The sequence below is a fragment of the Sapajus apella genome, unplaced genomic scaffold (genome assembly GCF_009761245.1).
Source record: "Sapajus apella isolate SASKATOON/1434 unplaced genomic scaffold, GSC_monkey_1.0 scaffold78, whole genome shotgun sequence".
Taxonomy (NCBI): Eukaryota; Metazoa; Chordata; class Mammalia; order Primates; family Cebidae; genus Sapajus; species Sapajus apella.
This window is the reverse complement of record NW_022437018.1, coordinates 9,221,784-9,243,634: the sequence shown is the minus strand read 5'-3', so window position 1 is coordinate 9,243,634 and position 21,851 is coordinate 9,221,784. Positions and strand designations below refer to the sequence as shown.

The 21,851-nt window shown below is 34.8% G+C and overlaps 1 protein-coding gene and 1 long non-coding RNA gene across 5 annotated transcripts in view; both read left to right on the top strand.

The window, feature by feature from the left end:
* The window catches only part of CTNNA3 (catenin alpha 3), a 1,791,515-nt gene that overhangs the window by 319,575 nt on the left and 1,450,089 nt on the right, over positions 1-21,851 (top strand). The gene's annotated exons all lie outside the window — the stretch shown is intronic.
* Positions 13,228-21,851, top strand: part of LOC116533040 — a 26,749-nt gene continuing 18,125 nt past the window's right edge. Inside the window, exons 1-2 of the long non-coding RNA XR_004261053.1 lie at positions 13,228-13,238; positions 13,370-13,379. This is a non-coding gene — a long non-coding RNA (uncharacterized LOC116533040). The remainder of the gene's footprint in view (positions 13,239-13,369; positions 13,380-21,851) is intronic.

The following is a 21,851-nucleotide window of genomic DNA, read 5'->3' as shown; positions in this document are numbered from 1 at the left end:
CCTTATAAAACACTTTATATTCTTTCTGGAACAAGGTGATATATACATATATAAATAATGATGAGCAAAACAGCAATGTTTCTCATGTGAGTGTAGATTTATCTTAATTCTGTACGATCTGATGGTATAAATGGTAAAGAATCTGTTAGTGGTCCTTAGTGTAAGAGCATTCATCCTAGCTCAGAAAATAAATCAAGAAAGCTAGTTTGATATTAGGTGGAACATAGTTTCTTCAGTAATCTCAAGGAAAAATTTAAAAAGCAACTATAGATTATTTTTATCTCTGTATTACCTACATCACAGATTCTTATAAACATCACTGTTCAATGTTAGAAGTGGGTTATTTTCACCTTATTCATCATATACAATGTTTTGCTGCCATATAGTGGAAACTCAATATATATCTACTGACTCATTCTATATTTAAAATTTTTGTTAACTAATTGTTGAACTCCAAGATACGCCTAGCATAGCTTTAGTTAGGTTAGTGAGGTAAAGTGGAGTGTAAACACCTTAAAAATCAAGGACCACATTCTAGTTGTGATTTTGAGTCTATACTACATTTTAAGTTGGTCTTTGGTACCACGTAAATGATAAGTTAGTACTTGCTGTGAGACTACATTATGTAGTGGTCAGAATCTTAATACACAATTAGGCAAATGAGTTCAAGTCCCAACTCTAATACTTACTGGTATATTCTAATCTTTCTGAGCTTTAGTTTCTTCAGCTGTAAAATGGGTATGGCAATACTTTCTTCCCAAGACTATTGTGAAAATTAAGTAGCATAATGCATGTAATGCCTTGTTCACATTGCTTGCCGTGGGGTAGGTCCTCAATATACTAGCCTTTTCATCTTCCTATTGAATAAATGAACAAACCGATGAATGAGAACATTATGCTTTCTGTTTAGAAACTTATTTTAAACAAATCAACTATTACATTAAAAATGAACTGTCCTAATTTTTAATGAGAGAATTTAATTGAGATCATATGATATGTATATGTAACATTAAAACTAAGTAATGAATATGATTTCAAGACTTACATTAAGTCATGCCTTTGACAAACACTGCACCAACTCCTTATGGAGTGATATAATTTGGAGGTTTTGTCCCTTCAAAATCTCATGTTGAAATGTGACCTCCAGTGTTGGAAGTGGGCCTAGTGGTAGGTGTTTGGGTCATGCGGACTGATCACTCATGAATGGCTTGATACTGTCTTTGTGGTAATAAATGAGTTCTTACTGTATAAGTCCACTTGAAATCTGACTGTTTAAGAGAGCCTGGCCCCCCTCCTCTATCTTGTTCCCGCTTTCATTATGTGATATGCTGGCTCCCCCTTCCCTTCTGCCATGGCTAAAAGCTTCCTGCGCCTCAACAGAAGCCCTGCAGAATGAGCCAAATAAACCATGAGTCTAATAAATCTCTTTTCTTTATAAATTACCCAGCCTTAGGTTATTTCCTTTATAACAATGCAAATGGACTAACACAGGGAGACATGTATACAGGAATGTATAAATGTATATAAAGTAAAAAACAAATGGATCCACTTTTAGCAGATGATGAGAACCATGTTGTCAAGAAAATCATAACAATTAATGAAACCTTAATTTTAGTAGTTTCTACAAACAACATTTTTCTAATATAATTTCTATCACATGAACCTATGTTAGTTGATTTTTAGTTTATTTTAATTTTAATTCTGTTTATTTTATATATGTATTTATCCTAAATTGTTTTAAAGTTTTTTGAAAATTGATAGGATAAATTATAAATCGATAAAAATGAAAACAATTTTGTTAAAATTTTTGTTTAGTGTGCTATGTGAATTCTGTGACTTAGCAGGGCTTAGTGCTTTGGGTTCTGTACTGGTAGGGATTCTTTGCATATGGAAATTATTGCACTGTTCTTAGAAGAAATGTCAAGAATTCAGTAGACAAAACATCCTGGAAAACTTGAGAGACTTGGATAGCTGACAGAAACTTCCATTTCTTAACTATATTTAGTTTAAAATAATTAAAAAGTTAGAATGAAAAAAACTAACATTGAATTCTCATAAACTATTAGTCGAACAGCTTCTGTGGAAAAAATCTTTTTGATTATATATTTTTTGTTGAACATGGTTTAAGTAAACTAATATAATATTTTTAAGTATTATATTAGAATACTTCCAATACCAAAGAACTTCCAATGTACATATAGATAAAATGAATACACTCACAGCTGGATAATGATATTGTTTCAATTGATCACACCAGACTGGAAAAAATAAACCAGAAAACAAAGGCAGCAGGGCAATGATTGATAGGACTTCACCTGTCAGAAAGGGCTGGAGATGCTATTTCTGAGTGAGCGTTTTCAATTCTAGAAAACACTCCATGCTTGAGTTCCTCCTTTGAAAGTGTCTATATAGAAATGGAGAATCTGTAGACTCTACAGATGTAATCTGTATTTTGTGTATGTAATTTCCATGGGTAGAGAGTACACAGATAACATGAACTTCTTTGAAATTAAAACGTACTATTTTTTTTATATGAAAGAAGGCCAGGGGAGGGTGGTGGTGTGAGGAGAGGGTGCTATATTTAGCTCAAGCTTTGTGTCAGATCTTCCAGTTAACCTCTTTCAGTTTTTATATAGTTCTATAAAGTAGCTTTTGACTTTGCTTCATTGGAAATAATTACAATGCATGAAGGAAGGGAAACACATATGAAGAGATTTTTAAACTCCTTTTCTATTTTCAAAAGGCTGTGAAGCAGAGCATGTAGTTCTTGATTTGGAACACAAAATGGAGTCTTTTGGATTAGAATATGTGAGACAGTAACACATACTGGAAAGATGTTAGGAAGATTGAATTTATAGAGCATGTTTTTACCACTAAATTGCTTTGTGGCCTTAGGAAAATCTGGGTTTTAGTCTCCTTACACGTTGTTTCATTTTGAAATCTAAAAAATTGCATGAAAGTCTTTAATTTTATTATGGAGATGTTTCCCCTTGACTTTTCAGTGTTTTTATGGGCAGCAAATTGAAATATTGATCTGTGTACTTAAAATACTTCAGACACCTTCAATTCCTATCTGTAGACTATTCCAAAACAGGAAAGGGAATTGTTTCATAAAATGGTGAGCTCTTAATTCAAGGAGATATTCAATCAGCAGAGAGACGGTCATCAGAACTGTGGTAATGGAGCTTGAATTTAGGGCAATAGATTTGTTATATGGTACCTGAAGCCCTTGAGGTTTTAGGATTCTAATTCTTGGTATTATATTTCTCTTAGTTCCCTCTGCTAGCCTATTTTAGTCACAAAAAAGTTACAAAGTGAACAAGATAGATGAAGACAAAAGTAACTTCTTAAAGATTTCCTTCCAGGATTGCAAAGGAGGAATTTGCTCCATTTACAGTAGTTGCTTTCTCCCTTACTCAAGTTGTATCAGTTCTCTAAGACCAGTCTCTGGTCTCCACTTCTTCATGAAACACTTCTTGTATATTCCTACTGTCTTTGTTTTCCCTATTTGCCCTTAGTACTCATTAGCAAATGTGGAAGCATCTGTGGATATATCATATGTACCATTCATTTAGACAGTTGAGTATTTCAAACTTTCTCTTGGTTGTAAAATATACTGATCCTTTAGTATTTCATCAGCACAGGTCATGCCACGTACTCTTTCCTCCCTATTACCTGTGATATTTTAGGTACTAATTCAGTGCATATTTGTTGAATTAACTTTTATACACAACCCATGAAAGGAGCCATCTTTGCAGCTCTGCCTCTTGGAAGATTAAATCTCCAGGAATAATCTTTTATTTATTGAATAATCGTTCATGAAAAGGTTTTACTTGATTTTTCATTCCTGTTTCATTGGTTATAGTATGTTCTCTCTTTTCAGAATTTCTAAGTGGAATGAAAAAATTCATATTGCTCACATTGTACCTTAGATTTTCTTAGGCTTTAGAATTTTATCTGATCCATTTTGAATGAAAATATAATCTTTCAAAAATTAGTTTCTAAGACCTCTCAGATTTCTTTTATTTCATCTTCAGCAAAATACAAAAGAACATTGCCTTACATAGAAATTAGGTTAGTTATAGGCATAATGCCCCTACTGTAAGCGCTCTGTTTCCTCTCCAGACTAATTTCTGTGCTCTACTCATGGTTCAGGATTTTCACCTCATTGTACTCTAAAGTCTTGAGTTTTTAATTCTAGATCAGATGGCTTGTGTTAAGTATGGACCTATCACATATTCATCCTATTTAAAAAATCACCGAGAGCCTTTAAAGTATGAACTTGTTGTTTGCTTTCCTTTGGGAAAAGCAATGTGATGATATTCATGTTCATGTGATACTTTCTAAATATATTTTTAGTCTATTTTCCCCACCAAGGGTTACATGCCATATTCTTGTTTATATGTAGTCATATTAATATGTTTGTATGATGCCTTTCAATTTTAAACACTTTCATAAGGATCATAGCATATAATGATCACAGTTGCCCTGGGAACTAGGCAAGGAAGTTATATCACCTTCATTTTGTAGAAGATGAATCTGAGGCTTAAGGATTTTAAGGGACTTGTCCAAGCTGAGGACTAGAGCTGAAACAGGCATCCTGACTCCTACTTCTATGCTATTTTCTCTATACAATGTGATCTTTGGATGGGTATGAAAAAATAAAAGAACAGAATCATGCTCATGACAACTTTATAATAATGTAACATTATATTTTAAACTTAGACAAATATTTTAAGACATATGTAGTATTTTTCACAAAAAGTCAAATCTTGTATTTAGAATCCTATACATAGATTTTTAGATACTTTTTAAATGGTTGATGCAGTTAGGTACATAAATACAGTGAAGAAGCTCTGCATTTATCAATGTAGACAAATGACAATTGAAAATGACAAATGGCAACAGAAATGTATCAAGTGCCCATTATTTGACATGTATCTCATAATTGTTCAGTTACCTAGCCAAAGTCCAAAGTGCTTCAATGAAATTGGCCTTATATATTACTTCTTATGATAGCAACTAAAGAAATTCTAAAGGGCATAAAATGATCTATTAAATAAAAAATGTGATATATATACACCACTGTGTATATATTCCATTAGTACTATTCAGCCATAAAAAAGAACGAAATCCTGTCATTCACAGCAACATCGTTGGACATTGTTAAGTGAAATAAGTCAGGCACAGACAGTCAAAAACTGCATATTCTCAGTCATAAGTGGAAGCTTAAAAAAAGTTGATCTTATAAAAGTAAAAAGTAGAACACAGAACACTAGGGCCTGAGAAGAGTAGGGAGAAGAAGGTGATAGAGGTTTGTTAAAGGGTACACAATTAAAGCTAGAAGCCTGGTTTTGTAGCATGTGCCTGTAGTCCCAACTAGTTGGGTGGCTGAAATGTGGGGATCGTTTGAGCCCAGGCTACAGTGAGCTAAGGTTGTACCACTACTCCAGCTTGGGCGACAGAGCAAGACTGTCTCTTCAAAAAAAAAAAGTTCCAGTGAGATAGGAGGAATAAGTTCTGATGTTCTATAGCAGTGTAGGATGACTATAATTAATCATAATATTTTAGGTAGTTTCAAACTCCTAGAAGGAAGATACTGAATGTTCTCAACACAAAGAAATGACAAATGTTTTAGATGATAGAAATGCTAATTACCCTGATATGATCACTATATATTATATGCATTGAAACAGCACTATGTGCCCAATAAATACACATAATTATTATGTGTCAATGAAAAACTTGAAAAATAAGCTCTTTTTATAGAGAAAGAAAGTTAGAACAAAAACATCTCAGAATTCAGCAACCTGCAAAAATTTTAAAACCATTTCTCCCCAGATTTCTAGACCCTATACTTTAAATTAGTTGTTGAATGTCAGTCTAAAAGAAATTTTATTTGGAAAGTATTAGAATGAGAAATTCAAGTTTATAATAGAAAAATACTTCATAGAATTTCCCTCTAGAGAAGGAAATGCTAAACTGAAAAGACCTAGGAGATTTCAACTAGTCCCTACTCTTAATGTAGTCTGACAAATTTTCCTCTTGCTGACTTCTCATTGTCTCCTTGATAGATAATCTTTTTTCTCCCTAATGCTGCTATTTATACATTCTGCTTTCTAGTACAAAAGATTCATGTGAAAACATGAATATATTACGTATACTGGGGCTTACATAAAGTTTAGCAGGGTCCACATTGTAATGTACCAAACAGAAATCCAAACTAAAGTATGTTAGATTGGTTAGAATATGTGCTTCCCTAGAGGAAGAAGGCTCTTTTATCTGTGCACTGGAATGCAAACATGCCTTTTTCATTTTAAATGCAAGTCAAAGAGTCTTTAATTTATACCACTTGCTTGGGTGGCTCTGTGCCGATTAAAAGGCATCATACCTATGGGCTCCAACATCTATCTTTGAGCTTTGACGTATATTGAATTTCCCTTATCAAGGCTGTAATATCTCTGAAGTACCCTGGCAGGTTAGTCAGGAATGGCTTTTCCTGCCAGCAATTGAGATTGTTCTCTGTGATTAAACTATTTTTCCTAGAGTTCCCTTAAGAGGGTTTCCAAGATTTTTCACCATGTTAGTCTCTGGTCGATAGCTTTTTGGTTTGTCTCTCACTCTGCTATAAAAGAAGGATGCTTGGCTTACTAGTTTCTTTTTACTAGTTTCTTTTTTTCCATCCTAACTTAATATCTAACCATGGCATAACATAAAGCAGAATGTGTGAACAGTGGTCAATTAAAGAAGAAAGCACTACTTTGTAAATTACATTGGCTAGCGAGTATCTGTGAGTTTGTATGAAATAGAATTTTAGTCCTTATGCACCTATTCTTTCATCTCTACCAAGGAGGAAATCCCAGAAAGCAACTGTTTGATGAGGACTTTTTTATTATTTAGTATTCATCTTAATTCATGGGAGAGGATAATGACTATAAAGTAGACCCTATTAACTGATTAACCTAAGACCAATTTCCATTACCCTCCTCTTTTGCTAGACTCCATCATAAAGACTAAGAAAGCTAAATGCTTACTAGCCTAGCCTCTCTTGCAGGCAGTGAGGGCTAAGTGACTTTCCTGACCTCCTTTGAAGGTAGTTCTGTCCACTAAGGTATAAGATTTTGCTCTCCTGATAAAAGACAGATATGGCCAGTGGTACTGCTTTCTCCCTGTCTTAGTCCATTTGAGCAGCTATAACAAAATGCCACAAACTGGGTAGCTTATAAACAACGGAAGTTTATTTTTCACAGTCTGGAGTCTGGGAAGTTTAAAATCAAGGCACTGGTATATTTGGCAGTTGGTGAGGGCCCACTTTCTCATAGACAGTGCTTTCTTGCCCTGATCTCTCATGGTAGAAGATCAATGAGTTCCCTTTGGCCTGTTTTATAAGAACACTGATCCTATTCACAAGGACTGCACCTTCCTGAAGTAATCACCTCCCAAAAGGTCCCACCTTCTAATATCATCTCTTTGGGGTTTAGGCTATGAGTTCTTGAAGCTGTTCTGTTGTTGGCAGCAACCATTATGAATTTGTTTGCAGAAAAATAAACTACTATTTATTTCAGGTTTTGTTAGCCAGAAGCATTTTTAATCAATTTATAATAGTCATTGACCCTTCAATGAAGTAGAGAAGTATCCTTTTCATTAGGACCAGGTTTCTCGACCTTTGCGCTATTGACATTGTATTGAATAATTATTGTGGGAGATGTCCTCTGTATTGCAGGTTTTTGTTTTGTTTTGTTTTGTTTGTTTTTTTGGAGACAAAGCCTCGCTCTGTTTCCCAGGCTGGAGTGCCATGGTGTAATCTTGGCTCACTGCAACCTCCGGCTCCTAGATTCAAGTGATTCTCCTGTTTCAGCCTCCCGAGTAGCTGGGATTACAGGTTCATGCCATCATGCCCAGTGAGACTAATGTTTTCGTATTTTTATTAGAGATGGGCTTTTGCCATGTTGGCGAGGCTGGTCTCAAACTCCTGACCTCAGGCGATCCACCCACCTCGGCCTCCCAAAGTGCTGAAATTACAGACATGAGCCACTCTGCCCGGCACATTGCAGGTTTTTAAGAGCATTCCCAGCCTGTATTCATTGTGATACCAAAAAATGTCTCCAGATGTTGCTGAATGTTAGTATAAGAACAATAGGCATTATCTAGTCAACTCCTTGTTTTACCACTAAAACCTTGTCACACAGCTAGTTAGTGGTAGAGTTAGGATTGGAAACTAGATCTTCTGATGTGTCTGTGCTTTTCTCACAATCATGGCAGGACCAAGCACACACTAAAATAATTTTAATAATTATAATTAGCAATAATTTTAAAATAATTTTGATAATTTGGGCAGGATAATGAGTAGGAACGCCACTGCACTCCAGCCTGGGCAACAGAGCAAGACTCCATCTCAAAAAAAATTGAAGAAGGATATAAATAACTCTTCCTTATGGAAAAGTTGGTTAACATTCATTCATTCATTCATTCATTCAAATTTTTATTTTGAAAGGTAGAAATCTTACATACCTTTACAGGTTCAACTGATGGATAATCAGAGAAACAAAATTCTACAACAAAGTTGAGCAAACTACAGCCCTTGGACCAAATCTGGCTGGCCACCTGTTGTTATAAATAATATTTTATTAGAACACAGTCACACCCACTTGTTTACTTATTGTCCGTGGCTGCTTTTGTGCCATAAAAGCAGAGTTGAGTAACTGTGACAGAGACCATATGGCCAACAAACCTTAAAATATTTAGTATCTGGCTCTTTATAGAAAAATTTTGCTGAAACCTACTCTAGAGCTGTAAGGAAATCTAGACATAATTTAGTACAATAGTCTCAAATTTTTTCAAATGTGCACTTCTATCAACAAAAATAAGTTTTACAAAAGTTCTACCATTTTCTAGGAACCATTTGAGGCACTGGAGATAAACATAACATTATAAATATAAACATAAACATTATATTAAACATTACAACTAAATGACTGACCCCATGGGGGATAGCATGTAATTTTCTGGAGAGAGACAGATATATAAACAGATCTGAAAAATTTTGTATGAAGTATGCAGCGAAGTTTCCCTTGACTTCTCTGCCCTCATTTGTACAACCTCACCCATCCATCAGGGTAATCAGTTATGTGTTTCTTATGTATTTTTCCAGAGATTCCTTATATACATAAGGAATATTATAAGAAAACATAAATATAGATTCTTATTACCTCCATCATTTTACAGAAAAGTAACAACTATTCAACTCCTCTGTAGCTTGCTATTTTCACTTAACATTATGAGAGATCTTTTTCACTTAACAAGTGGAGATCTTTCCACTTCAGTATATAGAGATCTGCCTTATTTTTTTTAAAACAGATTTATAATGTTCAATTATATAGATATATCAAAATTTATTTTCCCAGTCCTTTACTGATGGACATTTTAGTTATTTTCAATCTTTTGCCATTACACAGAATATGTAAGTAATAGTTACATATACACACACAGACATATATATGCATACATTTATGTATATGTACACATACCTACACATGTATATATGTGACTTCACAGGCATGCAAGTGTTGCTTGTAGGATAAATTCTCAGAAGTGAAACTTTGGGGTTAAAGGGCATATGCATTTGTAATTTGTACAGGTATTGCCAAAGTCTCCTTCAAAATGGTGCTACTGATTTACATTCTCACAGTGTATGAGAATACCTGCATCCTGAAGCTTAACCAACAGTGTCTTTAACTTTGATTGTTTTTCTAACCTGTTAGGCAAGAGATAATACCTCATGTGATTTTAATTTGCATTTTTTATTAGAAAGGTTAAGCATCTTTGTACATAGGCATATCTGTTCACATTCTTTACCCATTTTCTTTTGAGTTATTGGACTTCTTTAGGAGCTTTCAAAATATTGAGTAGATTAACTCTTTGTAATATTTCTTGTAATTATTCTTTTTCGAGATTATTGTCTTTTGAATTTTCTTATGGTATATTTTTGCCATGGAGAAGATTTTCACTGTTGTCAGATTTATACGTTTTTTTTTAATTGACTCAGTCATAGTTAGCTCCGGGGCCCAAGGTTAAAAAGGAATTCTCACATGGTTGCACTTTCTAAAAGCAAGTCTTTGATCTATTTAGAATATATGCATCTGGAATATAATGATACAATGTGAGGTATGGATCTTATTTAATTTTTCCTGGATGTTTATCCAGATTTTCCAAAAGCAAGTCTTGGCTAGGAAGTCTCCTAACTTGTTTGAGTTAGGAGAATACATTCTTTTTTCACAGAATACTTTCTTTTATGTATTTGGATCTATTTTTGGATTTTTATTTCTTTCTATTTATTTTACAACATCAGTGTTTTAATTACCAAGGCCTTAAAATAGATTTATTGAGCTTTAATATATGTATAATAAAATGCATTATACATACATATTTTAGTGATGACAGGGTTTTGCTGTGTTGCCCAGGGTACCTTCTAACTCTTAGGCTCATAAGATCCCCCTGTCTCAGCCTCCAAGGTAGAGTGCATGCATTTTAAGTGTACAATTTGATGAGTTTTGAAATATATTGATGGTGAAACCATCAACCATAGTCAAGATAGTAAATGTATCAATCTCTCCCTAAATTTTTTTCCTGCTGCTTTGCAATCTTTCCCTTTTTTCCTCCTGTGTCTCTTTTCCTCCCTTCCACAGGTAACTATTGATCTGCTTTATGTCACTGTAGATTAATTTACATTTCTAGAATTTTATAGACATGGAATCATATAACATGTGCTTTTTTGTAGCTCTTTTTCACTCAGCATAATTATTTTGAGATTCATCCATGTTGTTGCATTTATCAATAGCTTTAAATATTGTGTAATAGTATTCCATTCTATGGATAAAATTATTTGTTTATCCATTTACCTGCTGATAGATGCTTGGGTTGTTTCCAGTTTTAGGCTATTAACGAGTATAACTGTCATGAGTATTCATATATAAGTCTTTGTGTAGACAGACACTTTAGTTTAACTTAAGCAAATGTTTAGGAGTGCAGTGACTGAGTCACATGGTAGATGTATGTTTACCTTTTCAAGAAATCACCAAAGATTTTTCCAAAGTAGTTGTGCCATTTTACATCCCCACTATCTGTGAATGAGGGTTTCAGTGGTCCACATCCTTGCCAATAGCCTTTTTATGGCTAGCTTTTTAAATTTCAGCCATTCTAGTAAGTATGTAGCAATATCTCAATTTGGTTTTAATTTCTATTTCTTTAATAACTAATGATGTTAAACATCTTCTTATGTGCTTATTACTCATGTGTAAATCTTCTTTGGTGAAATTCCTGTTCAGTTCAATCTTTTGTTTGTCCTTCTATCAAATTGTAAAACTTCTTTAAATATTCTAGGTATAAATCTTTTGTGGGACGTTGTTTGCCAGATATTTTCTCCCAGTTTGTGGTGTACTTTTTCATTCATTTTTTTGGAGCTCTGTAAGCTCTTTTTCCACCAACTTCTATTTTAGATTCAAGAGGTATATGTGCAGGTTTGTTACAAGGATATATTGTGTAATACTGAGGTTTGGGATACAATTAAACCTATTACCTGCATAGTGAGCATAGTACCCAATGATTAGTGTTTCAACCCTTGCCATTCTCCCTTTTTCCATACTCTTTTGTCACTATTTTTATGCCGATGTGTATTCTGTGTTTAGCACCTACTTATAAGTGAGAACATGCAGTATTTGGTTTGCTGTTTCTGCATTAGTTCACTTAGGACATTGGTCTCCAGCTGCAGTCATGTTGCTGCAATGAATGTGACTTTGTTCTTTTTTATTTGTATGCTGTATTCCATTGTGTATATATACCACATTTTCTTTATCCAGTTCACTTTTGATGGGCACCTAGGTTGAATCTATGTCTTTGCTATTGTGAATAGTGCTGTGATGAACATCTGAGTGTGTCTTTTTGGTAGAATGATTAATTGTCCTTTGAGTATATCCCTAGTATTGGGATTGCTGGTCTAATGGTAATTTAGTACTTTGAGAAATCTCCAAACTGCTTTTCGCAGTGGGTAAACTAATTTACATTCCCACAAACAGTGTATAAGCATTTACTTTTCTCTGTAGCCGTCACCAACATCTGTTATTTTTTTGACTTTTTATTAGCCATTCTGACTTATGTGAGATGGTATCACATGGCTTTGATTAACATTTTTTTGTATGTTTGGTGGCCACTTGTATACCTTCTTTTGAGAAGTGTCTGTTTATGTCCTTTGTCCACTTTTTAATGGGGTTATTTGTTTTTTGCTTGATGAATTTAAGTTCCATATAGAGTCTGGATATTAGACCTTTGTTGAATGCCTATTTGTGAATATTATCACCCACTCTATAGGTTGCCTTTTTATTCTGTTGATAGTTTTTTTTTGCTTTGCAGAAGCACTTTAGTTTAATTAGGTTCCACTTTTTCATTTTGTTGCAATTGCAGGACTTAGTCATAAATTCTTTTCCAAGGCTGTTGTCTAAAAAGATGTTTTCTAGCTTTTCTTCTAGAATTTTTTTTTAGTGTTAGGTTTTGCATTTAAGTCTTTTTTATTTTTTTTTTGAGATGGAGTGCTCTGTCGCCCAGGCTGGAGTGCAGTGGTGCAATCTTGGCTCACTGCAACCTCCACCTCCCGGGCTCAAGTGATTCTCCTGCCTCAGCTTCCTGAGTAGCTGAGATGACAGGTGCCCGCCACCACACCTGGCTAATTTTTGGTATTTTTAGTAGAGACTGGGTTTCACCATGTTAGCCAGGATGGTCTCGATCTCCTAACCTTGTGATCCGCCTGCCTCGGCCTCCCAAAGTGCTGGGATTACAGGTGTGAACCACCGTGCCCACCCACATTTAAGTCTTTAATCCATCTTTTATTTTTCTTTTTAAAAATTTTTAACATAAACAACAAATTTATTTCTTACAATTTTAAAACTGTGATGATAGAGGCAGGGCTCCAGTCTTATTCTTCTGCATATGGATAGCCAGTTATCTCAGCATCATTTGTTAAACAGGGAGTCCTTTCCCATTGCATGTTTTTGTTGACTTTGTCAAAGATCAGATGGCTGTAGGTGTGTAGCTTTATTTCTGTTCTCTATTCTGTCCCGTTAATCTACATGTCTTTTTTTTTTTTTTTTTTTTTTTTTTTTAGAAAAGAGTTTTGCTCTTGTCCCCCAGGCTGGAGTATAGTGGTGCAACTTTGGTTCACTGCAACCTCCACCTCTCTGGTCAAGTGAGTCTCCTGCCTTAGCCTCCCGAGTAGCTGGAATTAGAGCCATGTGCCAACATGCCCATCTAATTTTTGTATTTTTAATAGAGCTGGGCTTTTACCATGTTGGCCACGCTGGTCTTGAACTCTTGACCTCAGGTGACTATGTGTCTATTTTTATACTGGTACCATGTTGTTTTGGTTACTGTAGTGTTGTAGTATAGTTTGAAGTTGGGTAGTGTGATGCCTCTGGCGTTGTTCTTTTTGCTTAGGATTGCTTCAGCTATTTGGGCTTTTTTGGTTTTATGTGACTTTCAGAAAATTTTTTATCTAATTCTGTGAAAAACGATGGTAGTTTGATAGGAATAGCATGGAATGTATAGATTGCTTTGGGCAGTGTGGCTGTTTTAATAATATTGGTTCTTTCTATCCGTGAGCAGGGAAGATATTTTTTATTTTTTTGTGTTGTTTCTGGTTTCTTTGAACAGTGCTTTGTAGATCTCTTGTAGAGATCTTTTACCTCCTTGGTTAGATGTATTCCTACGTCTTTTATTTTTGTGTGTGGCTATTGTATTAATAAGTAGGATTGTGTTCTTGATTTGGATGTCAGTTTGAGTGTTATTGGTGTATAGAAATGCTATTGATTTTAATACATTATTTTGTATTCTGAAACTTTGCTTAAGTTTATCTGTTCTAGAAACCTTTTGGCTGAGACTTTAGAGTTTTCTAGGTATAGAATTGTATCATCTCTGAAGAGACATAATTTGATTTCTTTTTCTATTTGGATGTCTTTTATTTCTTTTGCTTGCCTGAATACTCTAGCTAGAACTTCCAGTACTGTGTTGAAAATGGATGGTGAGAGTGGGCATCTTTCACTTGTTCCAGTTTTTAAGGGGGAATGCTTCCCACTTTTGTTCATTCAGTATGATATCAGCTGTGAGTTTGTCATAGATGGCTATTCTTATTTTGAGATATGCTCACTAGGTTTTTTAACATGAAGGGATGTTGGATTTTGTCAAAATCTTTTTCTGCATCCATTAAGATGATATATGGTTTTGTTTTTAATTCTGTTTATATGGTAAATCACATTTATTGATTTGCATATATCAAACCACTCTTGCATTCCAGGGATGAAGCTTACTTGATCATGGTGAAATAACTTTTTAATGTGCTACTTAATTCAGTTTGCTAGTATTTTGTTGGGGATTTTTGCATCCATGTTCATTAAGGATGTTGGCCTATAGTTTTATTTTTTCATCATGTCTTTGCCAGGTTTTGGTATTATGAAGATGATGCTGGCTTTTTACAATGAGTTAGGGAGGAGTTTCTCCTCCTGTTTTTTCAAATAGTTTTCAGTAGGATTGGTAGCAGCTCTTTTTTTGTATTCCTAGTAGAATTCAGCTGTAAATCCATCTGGTTCCGGGCTTTTATTGGTTGGTAGAATTTTTATTACTGATTCAATTTTGGAACTCGTTATTGTCAGGACAGAGTTTTAGTTTCTTCCTGTTTCAATCTTGGAAATTTGTGTGTTTCCAGGAATGTATCCACTTCCTCTAGATTTTCTAGTTTGTGTGTACAGAGAGTGTTCATAATAGTTTCTGAGGATCTTTTGTATTTCTGTGAGATTGTTTATAATGTCACCTTTGTCATTTTTTATTGTGCTTGTTGGATCTTCTTTTTTTTTCTTTGTTAATCTAACTAGCAGTGTATGGATCTTGTTTATTGTTTCAAAGACCAACTTTTGGTTTTGCTGATGCTTTTTGTGGATTTTCCGCTTTTCAATTTCATTCAGTTTTGCTCTGATTTTAGTTGCTTATATTTTTCTATTAGCTTTGAGTTAGTTCTGTTTTTTTCTAGTTCCTGTAGGTGCAGTGTTCGATTGTTAATTTTAGATCTTTCTAACTTTTTGATGTAGGCATATTGCATTCTAAATGTTCCTCTTAATACTGCTTTTGCTGTATCCCAGAGATTTTGGTATGTTGTATCTCTGTTTTTATTAATTTCAAATAATTTTCTATTTTTTTGCCTTGATTTTGTTGTTACCCAGAAGTCATCCAGGAAGGCAGTTATGCTCACCACTATACCACCAATGCTCCAAAAGTCATCCAGGAACAAGCTGTCTAATTTTAATGTAATTGTGTGGTTTTGAGATATTTAATTGGTATTGATTTGTTTTTATTGCATTGTGGTCCAAGAGTATGGTTGGCATGATTTCATTTTTTAAAGCTGAACCTTGCTTTATGGCTGAGCATGTGATCAATCTTGCAGTATGTCCTGTTTGCAGATGAGATGAATGTATATTCTGTGGTTGATGAGTGGAGAATTCTGTAGATATTTATTAGATCCAGTTAGTCAGGTGTCAAATTTAAGTCCAGAATTTCTTTGTTAGAGTTCTGCCTCAATGATCTGTCTAATGCTGTCAGTGGTCCTCCTTTATTATTATGTGACTCTCTAAGTCTTTTTTAGGTTTATGGGTAGTTGTACTATGAATCTGGGTGCTCTGATGTTGGGTGCATGGATATTTTAGATAGTTAAGTCTTCTTGTTGAATCTATATCTTTATCATCATGTAATTCCCTTCTTTGTTCTTTTTTTTAACTGTAGATGGTTTAAAGTCTGTTTTATCTTATAAAAGAATATCAATCACTGCTCTTTTTTGTTTTCCATTTGTGTGACAGACTGATATAGTTTGGATATGTGCTTCTTTCCAAATCTCATATTGAATTGTAACCCCTAATGTTGGAGGTGGGGCCTGAGGAGTAGTGACTAGAGCATGGGGGTGTATTTCTTATGAATAGTTTAGTACCATTCTTTTGGTACTGTCCTTGCAATAGTGAGTCGTTCTCATGAGATCCGATTGTTTAAAAGTGTATAGCACCTCCCTTTCCCTGCTCTTGCTCCTGCCATATAAGACGCCTGCTCCCCATTTGCCTTCTGCCATGATTGGAAACTCCCTGAGACCTCCCCAGAAGCAGAAGCCTCTATGCTTCATGTGCAGCCTGTAGAACTGTAAACCAATTAAATCCCTTTTATTTATAAATTACCCAGTCTCAGGTATTTCTTCATAGCAATATGAGAACAGACTAATACACAGATGCTTCTCCATCCCTTTACTTTGAATCTATGGCTGTTCTCTTGAAGAGAGAGACAGTTGGTTTCTTAAAGAGAGAAGACAGTTGGGTCCTGTTTTGTTTTTGTTTTAATTCTACTTGCTCTCTAAACGTTTTAGGTGGGGCATTTATATCATTTACATTCAAGGTCAATATTGATATGTGATGTTTTCATCCTGTCATGTTATTAGCTTGTTGCTCTGTATTCTCAATTGTGTTGTTTCTTTATAGGGTCTGTGGGCTCTGTACTTACATATATTTTTATGGTAGCAGGTATTTTTTTTTCCATGTTTAGGACTCCCTTAAAGGTCTTATTTATAGCTGGGCTACTGGTAAAAAATTCCCTTAGTGTTTGCTTATCCAGAAAACATTTTATTTCTCCTTTACTTATGAAGCTTAGTTTGGCAGGATTTGAAATTCTTGGTTGGAATTTCATTTTTTTTAGGGATGCTGAAAATATGCTCCCAATCTTTTTTGCTTGAAAAGTAGAAACCTACTGAGAAGTCTGCTGGTAGTCTGCTGGGGTTGCCTTTTGAAGTAATCTGACCCTTTTTTCTACCTACCTTTTTGATTTTTCCTTCTTCATTGACCTAGGAAAGTCTGATTACAATGTGTCTTCAGAATGATCTTATTTAGTGTTTCACAGAGGTTCTTCAGGTTTCTTGAGTTTGCATGTTGACCTTTCTAGTGAGACTTGGGAAATTTTCCTGGACTAGGCACTCAAATATGTTCCCAAGCTTCTTACTCTCTTTCCTCTCAAGAAGGCCAATGAATCATAGGTTTGGTCTCTACATGACCCCATATTTCTTTGAGGCTTTGTTTATTAAAATTTTTTCTTTATTTTTATCTGACTAAGCTTCGAAATTCTTTCCTCAGTTTGGTCTAGTCTGTAATTAAAGCTTCCAACTGTATTTTGAGATTTCTTTAGTAAAATTTTCAATTCTAGAAGTTTAGTTTTGTTCTTTCTTAAAATGGCTATGTCATCTTTCAACTCTTAGATCATTTTACTGGCTTCCTTGGATTTGGTTTCAACTTTTTCTGGAATCTCATTGAGCTTCTTTACTATCCAGATTCTGAATTATATGCATGTCATTTCCACATTTTAATCTAGTTAGGATGTATTGCTGGGGAGGTAGTGTGATCTTTTGAACGTAAGGAAACACTCTGACTTTTTGAATTATGAGAGTCATTGCACTGATTTCTTCTCACCTCAGAGGGCTGATGTGTCTTTACTTCTTCTTCTTCTTTTTTTTTGAAGTTGATGTCATTTGAATGGACCTTTTTGTTTTTATATTTCTTTCACTTGAGGGTTTGACTGTGTATAGTTAATTGGTCTTCTATCTAAGTGCTTTCAGAAGGCCAAGGCTCTTTATGCATTCCTTAGTTGTGGATGGTTTTTTGCATTGGGTTTCACAGGTGATATATACTCATGGAATTTATTTATGTTTTGGTGGTGTAATCTAGGCTGCATTCTAGTGGATGGTGCTTAAGAGTAAGGGCTGGCAGATAGGATCTTACTCAGCCATGCATGTCTCTTATATTTCATTCTGTTAACAGCAGTGTTTTGGGGAGGAGAAAATAAAGGGGTGGGTGCAAGTGATGACTCCCTCACCAAATACATTCTAGCACCTTGGGGGAGCCCCCTCTAATTACTGTTCCAGTGCCTGCATTTCTTTAGTCCCAATGGGGTCCCTAGCGGGCTGCACCACTTTCTCTTTTGGGGGAAGCCTGAGCTGAATTCTAGATCGCCAGGAGACTTGCAACTCTCTGAGGACCCACTGGTTCAGAGTCAGAACAAGTTGTGGGGTATATCTACAGGTGTCCTGTTGATGCAATAGGTCAAATGCAGAGGATCCCTTGGCAGGGCAATTTTCTCTGCCAATTCAAACATCTTTGGAGGTCATGGGATTTCTTATAGCTAGGATTCCAGAATCCTTATAGCTAGGCCTCCAGAGGTTCCCAGAATTCCTTAACTCACCCCTTCTTTAGGACCTGTGCAGAACTAGGAGCTGGTCCTGGCACTCAGGGACTCTCTGTAGGCTTCCCAGCTTCCTCCTTCTTCAAACCGGGTGTCTATCATGCTTTTTGTCAACTTTCAGTGTTTTCTCTTAAAAGATCTGTGCAAAGTGTGATGGTTTACTCCATATTTTATTTTTTCCTTGGTGAGACAGCTGTTTCCTGGCTGTGTCTAGTTGGCCATCTGGTCCAGAACCCCTTTTCATTTTTGTAATAGTGTATTTTCAGAAGCAAAATGTTTTAGTGTTGATGAAGTCCAGTTCGTTTTTCTTTTATAGTTTTGTGCCCTACTTAAAAAATCTTTGCCAGACCCAACATCACTAAGATTTTCTCCTATGTTTTCTACTAGGAGCTAAAGTATTAGCTCTAAAATTTAATAGGTCTGCGATCCATTTTGAATTAATTTTGTCTTTGGTGAGGTAAGTGTTGAGGTATTTTTTTCGCATATGGTCAGTCATTCTTCCAGAACCGCTTATGGAAAACATTATCCTTTTCTCATCAAATTGCTTTGCACTTTTGTTGAAAATTAATAGTTCATACATATGCAGGTTTGTTTCTGGATTCTGTATTTTGTTCCATTTATTTGTATGTCTATATTCAATCAAAAAATGAGTTGTGGTGATTACTGAGGCTTTATGTTGAATTCTGAAGTCATATAGTTCAGGTTCTTGGATTTTTAAAATTAATTTTTAGCATTGTTTTGGCTTTTTTTTCTCATTTAATGTATGGTGGTGTTCATACTCTCACTCTTTTATTGTTCTTTATAATAGCTTTCCTTGCTATTCTTGCATGCTTACTACGTATAAGAACTTTGGGGTCAGCTACTTTGTTCAAAAGCAAAAGAATAACATCAACAAGTCCTCCAAACCAACTGTTGTATTTTTATTGTGATGGTTCTGTATTTATAAATCATCTTAATAAGAATTGACATATTTATAATGTGTTTTTCTAGCTGATGTAATTTCATTTTCTGAGGTCGTCTTTTGTGTTTTCAGTTGTGTTGTTAGGTTTTCTTTTTATAGATCATAATATAGATTTTTTATCAGGTTTTTCCTAATGTCTTTTCTGCTATTGTGAAGGGTATGTTTTATTTTATTGAATATATGAAGCCTTGTGCTTTCTCTGAATTAATACGCATCATGATATTGTAGTAAATTCTCATATTGTTTATAGTATTTTTTTCAGTTGATCCTCTTGGGTTTTCCAGATATATCTTCATATGAAGAAATATAACATCTGGGAAATATAACATCATGTTTGATGTAAATTAAATGATCCATATTTGAGAAAAAAATAGTGTTGTTACAATGAAAGAGAAGAGGAAGAGAGTAATGTGTTTCAGTGAGGAGAGTTAAAAGTTAGGGTACATTTGGAGAAGTTTGCTTAGATAAGAACTTGGATGGTTTATCCATACTAGTGGGTATATGAGTGCTAGGTTGCTAGATATGGTTGTGTATATCTGTGAATATGTTTCATATATTATAGTGAGGATGGTAGAGAAAATGTTGGAGGTTTGAGAAAAGAGATGTTAAACAGTTATATAGGAGAATGAATTGACTGCAGAAATGCACAAACGATCACTGGGAAGAACTGAAGCCCCATTGGAGATTATTGTTATGAATTTAAAATGAAACCATGTAAGGATGGTGTATAATCTTCTCAGCCCATGTTTAGATATTTGGGTTCAAGTGTGTGGAAAGCTGTATTTAGTCAGAGTATAAGTTTTACCAGGTCAATAAAACAAGGGAAGTCAGGGCCACCAGGGAGCTGATTGTAACGATGGACCATGGAATCTAAGCTAAGTAAGGAGGCAAGGTAACTAGAACACAAGGAAGTAAAATACAGTAAAAACTTGATTAAGGATTGTTATCAAAAAATGAGAGAGAGTGAGCTGGAAAAATGGGAAGTAATATTTTGGAACTGGATACTTAGAGTTGAGGTCATGGAGGAGTTGCTGTTATTGATAATAAAAAGAAGTTCAGATCACCATGAAATGGCTGAGGAAAAGCTTATTGAAGTTTAAGATTTAAGGATCTGAGGATTGAGGGTACTAAGGAGATTCAGTCATATGGAATTGACAGGGGCAAATGATAAAATCATAATTAAAATCTTGTAATAATTATAGAGACTGATGTTAACTACAACCAGTAGTGGTAAAAGTTGTCTAGTTTGATGGCGTGAGTTGCAATGCTGGATTTTTGGAGGGAGGTAGAAGGGACATAGTTTTCTACAATGATGAGGAAGTAGGACAGTGATAGTTGGAATATGGGAAAGAAAATAGCCATCATTTGAGGATCTACAGGGGAAGAGAGGTCTTGGGGAATAATTGGCTTTTATTTAGAGCAAAAGGTTGTGGCAGTATTCAGGAGGAGATAGAACATGAGGGATTTTATGATCTCGAGGACATAGTGTAATGGGTTCTGAACTTGGGAAGACAGGGTGAAATTAAGGATTCTTAGACCAGATACCTAGTAATGAGAGAAAACCCAGGAGTTTTGGGTTTCCTGTGGTGATAAAGAGCCTGATGGAATTTTTCTTGATGGTCTTTAAAGTGTAACACTCCTATGAGTGTTGTGGGGACAGACATAGAACTTTGATGCTGTCTAACTTCTGTAGATGATGATATGGAGGCTGGGAGAAGGGCAGTGTGACTTGGATAATAAGGTCTGGGATTCTCTCTACACTATGAATTATATACGTATACTATTGACGTGATACAGAGTGTACACAGCACAATGTATATAGCTAAGAAACAAACAAAGGTGAAATAAGCAACATTTTAAAAAGGTTTGAAAATGACATAGCTTTGTGTTGTCATTACGTAATATCTCAAGGCATTCTATATATGTAAAGTTACCTTGACTTTTAATGATGGTGAATGAGTGCTCATATTTTAATATTATGAAAAGGGCTTTTTTTTTTTTTTGCTTGACTTCTTGTCAGGCTGATTTACTCAGGAATGATGAAGAACTCACCATAGGAGCAGAAGTGACAGCTACATCTTTTTTATGTGCTTACATTATTTGTATAATCATCAATTATTATCAACCATCAATTATTTGTGTAATCATCAATTCCATGTTTCTTTGCAAGAATTTTTTTTTTCATTTTTTTTGTTCTGTAGGGTTAGTTTAAATAAAACTAGGTGATATATTCAGGAAATCTACTACTCATGTCTACACATACTATGTACTTTGCAACCTGATGAAAGCTGGGAAATGAGTGTTTCACCAACTCCTACTTCCCTCTATGTATCTAATGAAATCGGCTTGTCTTGTTACAGTTGACACAGGGACAGGGAAGGGGCCAGTGTAATATCTTTTTAAAATATTGATAAAGTTTAATTTCTTTCTGTTTTTGATAAAAATAAGTACAAATAGAAGTTCTGATAATTTCTTCTCACATCACGGTGGCATACTCCACTTTGACAACCATTGACAAAGTGGTGTTATTTTTAATAAGAAAACAGGAATAAATAAATGAATATTAGTCTTTTTTTTTTTTTTTTTTTTTGAG